The sequence below is a fragment of the Seriola dumerili genome, unplaced genomic scaffold, assembly GCF_002260705.1.
Source record: "Seriola dumerili isolate Sdu_G_001 unplaced genomic scaffold, Sdu_1.0 BDQW01000273.1, whole genome shotgun sequence".
Lineage (NCBI taxonomy): Eukaryota > Metazoa > Chordata > Actinopteri > Carangiformes > Carangidae > Seriola > Seriola dumerili.
The window spans coordinates 178,868-189,054 of NW_019174528.1; positions in this window are offsets into that span (position 1 = coordinate 178,868).

Sequence of the window (10,187 nt, forward strand, 5' to 3'; positions counted from 1 at the left end):
TAAATTTAATGTTTGATCACCACTGATGCTCAGGAGAGAAGCTGAAAATAGTTCATAAAATCACATGTGAAAGTTCCCCAAGAAAACATTATGATTTATAATAAAATCATGTGACTCTTATATTCTTTCCTAAAGACGTACAGATATTTTTAAAGGTTATTTTTAGTGCTCACCCCGACATGAAGTGAAGACAGAGCAGATGATAGATGAGATGTCACGTCCGTACACAGTTCAGTTTCTGACTGAAGTGACAGAAACACCCACTGTCTTCCTCTCTCTGCAGCACGCTCCTCACACCTCTGCTGCTCATGGCTCGTCTCAGATCTGTATCATCCGCACAGAGAAACAGTAGAAAGGAGGTTTTCGTCAGGCTGCTGTCTGTCATTTCTAAAAGTTTCCACTCACACAGACCTGATGTGGGCCTGTAGTGGACCTGATGTGGACCTGATGTGGGCCTGATGAGGGATCTGATGTGGGCCTGATGTGGACCTGATGTGGACCTGATGAGGGCCTGATGAGGGCTTGATGTGGGCCTGATGAGGGCCTGATGTGGGCCTGATGAGGGATCTGATGTGGGCCTGATGAGGGCCTGATGTGGCCCTGATGTGGACCTGATGAGGGCCTGATGTGGGCCTGATGAGGGCCTGATGTGGGCCTGATGAGGGCCTGATGTGGACCTGATGAGGGCCTAATGTGGGCCTGATGTGGACCTGATGTGGACCTGACGTGGGCCTGATGTGGGCCTGCCAAACCAAAACTGATCTACCAGGTCCCATAGGCCTGAGAGGTCGCTGTTTTACAGTGATTGTTAATATTTATTAACTTCCTGTGGCCAAAACCAACAGTTCCATTCATAGAGAAACTTCCTGCACTGACAGAGAAAGTGAAAGAGAGTATTTATTTTACAAAACTTGTGCTGACAATCAACATTGGCTTTTTATTGACATTTGTTCAACATGTCACTTTTTACACATTAAATAAATTTTCTGTTCTTACATTTTCAGAGAATCTTTCACTTCTTTGTGAAGGTGCAGAAAGTTTTTCTATAAATGTGAACATGTCTTGTTTCAAAGTCGTCGATCTTGATCAGAGACACAAACATCACAACCACTTCCTCTCAGTGTGGGGGTCCCACATAGGAAGGGTGGGGGGGCTTTTCTGTTTGTGCCCAGGGACCCAATTTCTCCACAGGGCTATTCTCTGTGATCCCGCCCTCCAACACAGCTGCTCTAAACCTCCTGTAATGACCCCTCTCTGTGTTTGTGCTCTAATCTGTGTCAACTCATTTATCTCCATCATGGAGGCCGATCGGCTCATTGTCGCAGTGAACAGTCATATCCTCAGATCAATGCCTCCTGCACTCAAAACACTCGTTTGTGTAAAATACACCATGCCCAGCTGGGGAGCCCATTCTCTGGGCCACAAGTGGGTATGGGGGGGGGGCTATTCTTCTCTGTGTATGGCATGTGATTATGTTCATGTGAGCACCTGTTTCCTCTGACTAACACCATCATTTTCCATCTGTTTATATCAGGAAGAAAACAGCTTGAAATCAGCCAGAAAGGTTGCTAGTCCCTTTTCACAATGTTGGGCTGAACTGAATGAATCAGTCTCAGAGTCAAGGTGTCTGTTTCATCATGTTTCAGCTTCATGTTTCAGCTTCATGTTTCAGCTTCATGTTTCAGCTTCATGTTTCAGCTTCATCATGTTTCAGCTTCATCATGTTTCAGCTCCTCAGATTTAGATTTAAAGATTCTCTTCAGTTCAGCCCAGCAGTCTGAATCTCAGCGGCCAGGGGAAGAGGAGTATTGGCATCCACCTCGGTCACCATGACAACTGCCACCACGGTGCAGTGTTTGTGGTTTCATACCCCCCCCCCCATCCTCCATACATTCTCCATTCCATGAGGAGATCACAGGGCTGTGTGGCCCAGAGCAGGAGATTCAGAGGATGGACAGAAGCAGAAGGTGGAGGAGGAGGTGAAGCCTGACAACAGCTCCTCTGTACAGGCTGGGGGGGGGGGGGGGGGGGGGGGTCTGTGAAAGTCTGTCCTTCAAACTCTCGCAAACCAGCTCAGGCAGATTTATGGGACCCCCCACCCCCACCCCTGTTGTTGCCTAACTCCACAGCCTGCACACAGAGAGGTGAGCCCCCCCCCAGTGTCTCCCTTTCTGTGACCTCTGACCTTGTGGCCCAGCAGCAGCAGAGAGGAATGAACAAAAAGCACAGGACAGAGAAGAGTCTGACACACAGGGGGGCCAAGAGTTACCTTAAACTCTGAAAAGTTTCTCATTAACTGTAGTCGGTGGTGGAGGACAGAAACTTGGGCCCCGTCTTTTAAGACCTCCATAGTCACACCTGAACAAGAAGACTGAACACTGGTAGAACCAACGCACTGATAGAACCAACGCACTGATAGAACCAACACACTGATAGAACCAACGCACTGATAGAACCAACGCACTGATAGAACCAACGCACTGATAGAACCAACACACTGGTAGAACACTGGTAGAACCAACACACTGGTAGAACCAACACACTGGTAGAACACTGGTAGAACAAACACAATGATAGAACCAACACACTGATAGAGCCAACACACTGATAGAACCAACACACTGGTGGAACACTGGTAGAACCAACACACTGGTAGAACCAACACACTGGAAGAACACTGGTAGAACAAACACACTGATAGAACCAACGCACTGATAGAACCAACACACTGATAGAACCAATGCACTGATAGAACCAACGCACTGATAGAACCAACACACTGATAGAACCAACACACTGATAGAACCAACACACTGATAGAACCAATGCACTGATAGAACCAACGCACTGATAGAACCAACACACTGGTGGAACACTGGTAGAACCAACACACTGATAGAACCAACACACTGATAGAGCCAACACACTGGTAGAACACTGGTAGAACCAACACACTGATAGAACCAACACACTGGTGGAACACTGGCAGAACCAACACACTGATAGAACCAACACACTGGTAGAACCAACACACTGATAGAACCAACACACTGATGGAACACTGGTGGAACCAACACAATGAACCCAAACGGAGGCTTTCCAAGTCTCTCTGGTGTAAACTGCTCTCAGTCTTTGTGTACTGAGTTAAATGTTCTCAGTCACACAGCTCAATCATTACAGAAAATATCTTATTTTATTTTATTTTATTTTTTCATGTTTTTTATTTGTATTTTTTTACATTCATTCATTCATATTATTATTATGAAGTAGATGAATTCTCTTCTGCATCACTAACTGAATCCACCACAGATCAGAGGAAACAGTCACAGCTCTTTAGCTCTTTAGCTTTTAACAACAACAGCTCCAGGCTCCAGTTTGACCAACCTCACCAACATGAAGGGTTTCATTTACGTCTGATTGTCACAGTTGTATTTCAGTGACCTGAATAGCTCCTTGTGCGCGGCTGAAGGCTTTGCTTTATTTGGCCCTCAGCTTGGCAGTGATATAAGTGATCTACTGAAAAACAAGGCCATAAAAGTCTGTATTAGACTGAGATTGTGCTGCAGTGTGAACGTGAATTACTCTTAACTGGACGCCAAGGCCATCTTTTAAAACCCACAGTTCAATGTTCACTCTGTTTTTCATCCCTCTCACTTGTTCATTCATTGTACATTGCCCGGGCACACCTTCCCCAGTGAGTAATTTGCCTCTGGATCGGTCTTGTATTCTGCTGCAGAGCCAACTGTTCATCATTCTGTCACCAGCTACTGCAGGATAATGCTTCAGTGTCAGGAACAGTTTTTAAAATTCAGACGACATACAGATCCCTGCATACAACAGACTGTACTAATGGAAACAAGAGGGGTGAAAAATCCCTGTTTTACACTTTCAATTCAAGGTCATTGTCGTCATACATGTGATATTGACACCAAATAGGCTCCGGTCTCACTCCCAATCATCCACTCCAGTGAACAATAAACCGGTTTATATGTCAATCCACAGACTTGAAGTCAGTGATCAGTATTTCTCAACCTGATCTTCAGCTCACATGAACCCTCCTCCTCCTAACATGAGTGTGATGACTGTGATAAGATGCCTTTCAGTAACAGGGATATTTATTCCCCTGGGGTATGTGGAAAGACTGTGATGTAGCATTAGCTCAATACATTTCCAATCACAACATTGGGAGAGTAGAAACGAACAAAGACCAATAAGCAACGTGAATTACAATTAGTTCCTTAATACCCATCTGTGAGAGCAGATGGCTTAGAAAGCCAGAAGAGAGGTGGACACTGTTCAAATAATTACAAGTATCAGATACATGGATGAAATAGTTAGCTGAAAAACAGATACAGCTAAACAGAAAAACAGCTACTTAGCAGAAATAGCTAAAATAGATAGTTAACAGTATGGTTGAAATAGCCTGCTCAACAGTCAAAGCTAGCAATGGTAATGGATAATGGTTGAACTAGTTAACTAAAAGAAAGTCGTTCAATTAGTTAACTAAAAGTAACATAAATGTTGAAATAGTAGCTAAAAGTACGGATAAATGATGAAATAAAAATAATGTAAAATGGTGAAAAGTGATGAAATTGATAAACAATGAAATATTTCAAGTAAACAGCTGAAATAGAAGATAGATAAAATGTAAATGGTTAAAATAGTTAGCTAAAAGTACAGATAAACAATGAAATAAAAGTAATGTAAAACAGTTGAAATAGAATGCTAACAGTAATGGCGTGTTGGATAAACATTGAAATCGCTCAAAGTAACTGGCTGAAAGTTAAAAGTAAGAAACAGCTGTGACATTTATTGACAAACTGCTGTAGTTAGCTTACCCTGAAATAGTAAGCTAACTGAAATAGACAGCTAACATAATGGATACACAGTTGGTAACATAGTTGGTGCTGGTGAAGGTGCTTAAGCCGATCTGTTGGGACTGTGGGGGTCAGACAGAAAACTGGTCCAGGACTGAGAGTGTGTGATGTGAGTGTGATGATGCCTGATAACGTGTTGACACTCACACTTGTGCTGAGATTCACCGCCTGGCTGGAAGTGTGATAAGACCTCCAGTTGGCAAGGTGACAGACAGCGTATTGACCCCCTCCACTCTCCGTCTGATTGGAGAGCTGTGTGTGTGTGTGTGTGTGTTTACAGTATGTGATGTGTGCTGTGGATGGTTGAGCACACACAGCTTTAATCAGGCCACTAATCCCAGGGAGCTTTAAGCTGCAGCTTCTGGGGAGTGAAATGAGACACTGAGCTGAGCTCCAGATGATGACGGTGTTTCTGTGTGTGTTATTTAAAGAAGGGCTGCTACTAACCTTTATTATTCCATTAACTGGTAAATGACTTTTCTGATTTTTGATTATTGAGTGTTGTGGTTCTGAGAAACGAGGAGTGACATGAAACCAGTTGAAATATTCAACTAATGAATCTTTTTTTTATTGATTTGATCTCAATGAGCTGATTCTTTAGTCTGTATTTCATCATGCATCTGATTGTATTTTATTTACAAGTTCACAAAGTGAAATATTTAATTTCTTGTTTTGTTTGACTGTCACTGTAAAAACACAGAATATTTTATTATTCTGTTTAAATCATATAAAAGAGACAAAGACAGAGTTTGAGAAGTCGACAGTTAATCCAGAGACATAATTGGTGATCATCATTTCTTTTAACAGAGAGAATAACTCTCATCATATCAACACATTCTGACATTATTGTGTATTAAAATCTCATGTGGAGACACGTCAGTCTCATCCGATCATTTTATTTTTCCTTTATTTCAGTGTGTGCCAGAGATTCATGATGGATCCAGCACATTTGGACAGGAGCTAGTTTGTGGAGCTAGCGTTTAAACAAAGCATGGAGGGAAAAACACAGTGGGTTTGGCTTCGCTCTGCTGGTTATTTATGGAGAGGATCCATCCATCCTTTGTGCTCTGCGGGCAGCAGCGATGCGGGAGGGAATTCTGGGAAGTGAAGGATCTAAACGAGGCAACAACCCCCAACCCCAAACATGTCGGTGGACGGGGAGGACTGTGCCTCTGGCTCTGAGTATATGGTGTGCACACACACACACACACATACACACACACACACACACACACACACACACACACACACACACACACACACACTTTTAAATATGCACAAGGAGAAAACAAACATGATTTTAGAGGGAGTCCTGACCTTCAGACCTTTAGTCCTCTTCCTCACCAGACGGCTCTGAGTCAGCTGACCTACTTTTAGCTCCTTCTGTTTCCTCCCTCCTGCTGTATTTATCCTGCACCTCTCCTCTTCTCCATGTTTTTCTCAACTGAAACCTCCAGAATCAGAACGAAGCACCATCACCTTCAAAAGGTTCAAGACAATATCTTAGGAAGGAAATTCAGTGAGTGTGTGTGTGTGTGTGTGTGTGTGTGTGTGTGTGTGTGTGTGTGTGTGTGTGTGTGTGTGTGTGTGTGTGTGTGTGTGTGTGTGTGTGTTGGAAACAGGGTTCTGGTTTCCTGCATTCTCTGCTGACTGAGATGAATGGGTGTAGTGTGAGTAGATTCTTAATGAACTCATAGCAGGGTGTAGTCTGGGCTGGTGGATTGCTCAACACCAAGTCTGGAGCAGAAACTCTACAAATCTAATTGTGGTTGTAGAGAGTCTGATGCTGTGATTGCTGTGTGAGCTCTGCCCAGGAACTGTGGCTGAAAACTAAAGCCAGCGTTTGGCTTCAGTGTGGATCTGGTGTTGGCCGTGGGCAGAGGAGACGCGATGAGACAAGGTGAAACCGGGGACGTCTCTGCAGTTTTCCTCAGAGGAAGCTAGAAACAAACACATTACATCAACAGGCTGGAGGGGGAGGGGTTAAAACAGCTCTCACCCTGGTCTCACCAACCAATCTGAAACCTGAGAGACATGCTAGTGCTGCTTAGCTAGATGCTAACTTTAGCATGCTAAGAAGCCCACAGTGATGTTTAGCAGGTATCATGTTTACAATAGCTGTGTCCCAATTCAGAGGATCCTTCAGATGCGTCCTTCTTCTGCTGTAGGCTCCAACAGGTGGATCATATCCCAAGGTTCATTGCAGCGGTGATTAAGATATGGCCACAGGAAAACACTAACAGTTCAGAGCGATGCACTGGCTGCTTGCCGTGATCTAGAGATCTAGAATCAGACAGAGAAAATACCTGATGATGTCATAGTGACATCATAACTGACACCTTCACTATAGTTTTTATGTCTAGTCTGAATCTGAATATGACTGACATGAAAAATACAAATACTTTTGAACCCTTGTAGCAGAAAGAAATCCAACGTTCAATGACGTAAACTCTGTAGAGACAGAGCTGCAGCAGCTCAGCGACGCAGCAGACATGCAGCAGACATGCAGCAGACATGCAGCAGCTCAGCGACGCAGCAGACATGCAGCAGCTCAGTGACACAGCAGACATGCAGCAGCTCAGTGACACAGCAGACATGCAGCAGACATGCAGCAGACATGCAGCAGACATGCAGCAGACATGCAGCAGCTCAGTGACACAGCAGACATGCAGCAGCTCAGTGACACAGCAGACATGCAGCAGACATGCAGCATGTCATGGTGTTCTAGGGTTTTCTAGGGTTTTCTAATGTTTTCTAAATGTTTTCTAATGTTTTCTAATGTTTTCTAGCATCATCAGTTCAACTGTTTCCAGACTCTGTAAACTTGTATTTTTCTCTATCATTTAAACTCAGAACACAAATGTGTTAATTGTCTTGTTTGCATTTGTAAACGAAGCAGCTGAGCCGTGAGCGTAGTGGATCCTCTGTTTGCCTGAAGGAAATATTTCTGCATGTTCATTCTGTTTCTGGTTGTTTCTGTTCAAGTGGCTGCCATGAAAACATCCAGCTACAAGTTACTAGCACATTAGTTAACATGTAAAACAGATGTTTACAACAAAGCAGCGACTGTTTGTTCACAACAACCAATGTGATGTTCCTGTGAGGAAACCTCAGCACCGACACAAAACATGTCAACTTTTATATTTAGAACCAGAGTGGGCTGCACACACACACACACACACACACACACACACATACACACAGCCAAACCTGTGGTCGACAGTTTGATCCAGTTTCTGCTCTCGACCATCCGGAGTGGTTTGGTCTCGTTGCCATGTTCCTCGTTCAGTCAGACTCGATCTGAGTGAAGCAGCCACACAGACTGAGGCCTTCAGCTTTAATATCAACTGTGTCACAGAGACTTCCTGCTCCTCATGATGTTTCACATGAACTCAGATGCCTTTCACATGTTTTTGTTTAAGCTTTTGACTTCAAGTGAAACAACAACATCAGGTGAAAACAGCTGGAGGTCTCAGTGATGATGCATTTTTGAGTCTGTTGGTTTTTAAACATTTCTTTAAAAACATAAGAAGTGAGAGAGTTTCTCAGCTCATAAAGAAACATTTAATCCTTCAGTTTATATTAAATATATACGTCTCTATGTTGGTATACAGGGTCTCCATCAGCTCATCAAAGGCCTGTGAATGTTTCTGACAGACACATGTAGACCTGTGTGTGAACACATACAGCTTTAACTGAGCTGATGAAGAATGAAATGAAAAATATCAGTAATAAAAAGTTTATGATTATCAGCCTCCTGTTCTTTAGTTGATTTCCACTAAACACTGGTTTCTATTGAATTCCATTAAATTAGAGATACATGCTTGTGTTTGTAGTTTGACTGATTCTTTATTGGTTGTTGCAGCTTGTAGCTCAAGGATAAAGATGTTGTTTTTTCATATTATGAGTTTAATATGACAGAAACGTTGATTTTGAAGTTAAACAGACTTCACCTTCTCTCCCTGAATGATTCACAGAAACATCTTTTTATAAATTCTTTGTGCATTTTTAAACCAAAATAAAAAAAACTGAATGTCATAACAAGTCACCACAACCACATTCCTCTCATTTCTCTCCCCTGATATTCTAAACCCTGTATTTACAGAATAAAGTCCTTCAGGTTTCTGCTCCGTCACGTGACAGAAACATTTCCAGAAGCTTGGACCTCCTCACACTGATGCAGGATTAAATCTGTCCCAGTAACAGATGCTGCAGAAGAGACAAACCTCCAGCAGATTGAAAACCCATCGGAGGAAGAATGTGGCTCTTTGCAGACATTTATTTTTTCTGTTGAGTTCATGTGGACGCAGGAACGTTAAGTGATGTTTATATTTGTGTTGCTCTGGCTCGGCAGCAGCTCACTGTAAATCATTTCATATTCCAACCACTGGAGACCTGATGTGATCCTGGGAAACGGAGGTTTTCATTGTGTTATCCTTGAATGAAAGTCAGTGTTTAGGAGTTTATATCATGAACCATTTGTTCCACTTTACATTCAAAATTCATTTCAGCTCGACTGCTGTAAAATCTACAGATTTGTATACATTTTTTGTTGAGATAAAAAGGTTTTCCTGCACAAAGGAACAAAGCAAACAGCTTTAGTCTCTGAGCTGTACTTGTCTGTTTTACCCCTGATGGTCAGGTTGTTGAACTGAACAGGCAGATTTCTCTCTTTAGCTGGAAATATGGATTCCTCATCCACTGCTACCTGGGGCTGAACCACTTCCAGCGGACCTGGTCCCTGACAGACAGCTGGAATGAAAAGAGGCAGGAAACCGACTCAGCTGCAGGGAATCCAGCTCCGATCCTGACCTGATATAACCTGCATGTACAAGCTCCCCGAGGCTTCGCTGCTGCTCAACTTCAGCCACATCTCAAACTGTGAGGAGGCCACAGAGCTTTAACTGGGGGGGGGGGGGGCTTGGATTGTGAGAGATTGAGTCCTGAGGACAAAGCTAAAAAACCTCCAGAGCATCGTTAGATCTTTATATTTAAAAGGCTTCAATCAATATTTACTGAATATATTCTGTATTTACTGTTTTATTTACTGTGTGTTTTACTTATTGTGTATTTTATTTACTAAGTGTTTCACTTATTGTGTTTTATTTACTGTGTATTTTATTTGACTGTATGATCATTTCTGTTCAGAGACTCTACATGTCTTTGACTCTCTACATTATAAACATTTTATGAATCAATCTGAATCTGTGTAAACACATGAAGCGTCACTCACTACATTTAAATGATGAGTCTGATATTCAGTTTTTTCCTGTTCATGAAACTATTGAAGGTGTTTTTCTGTCTGTGTCA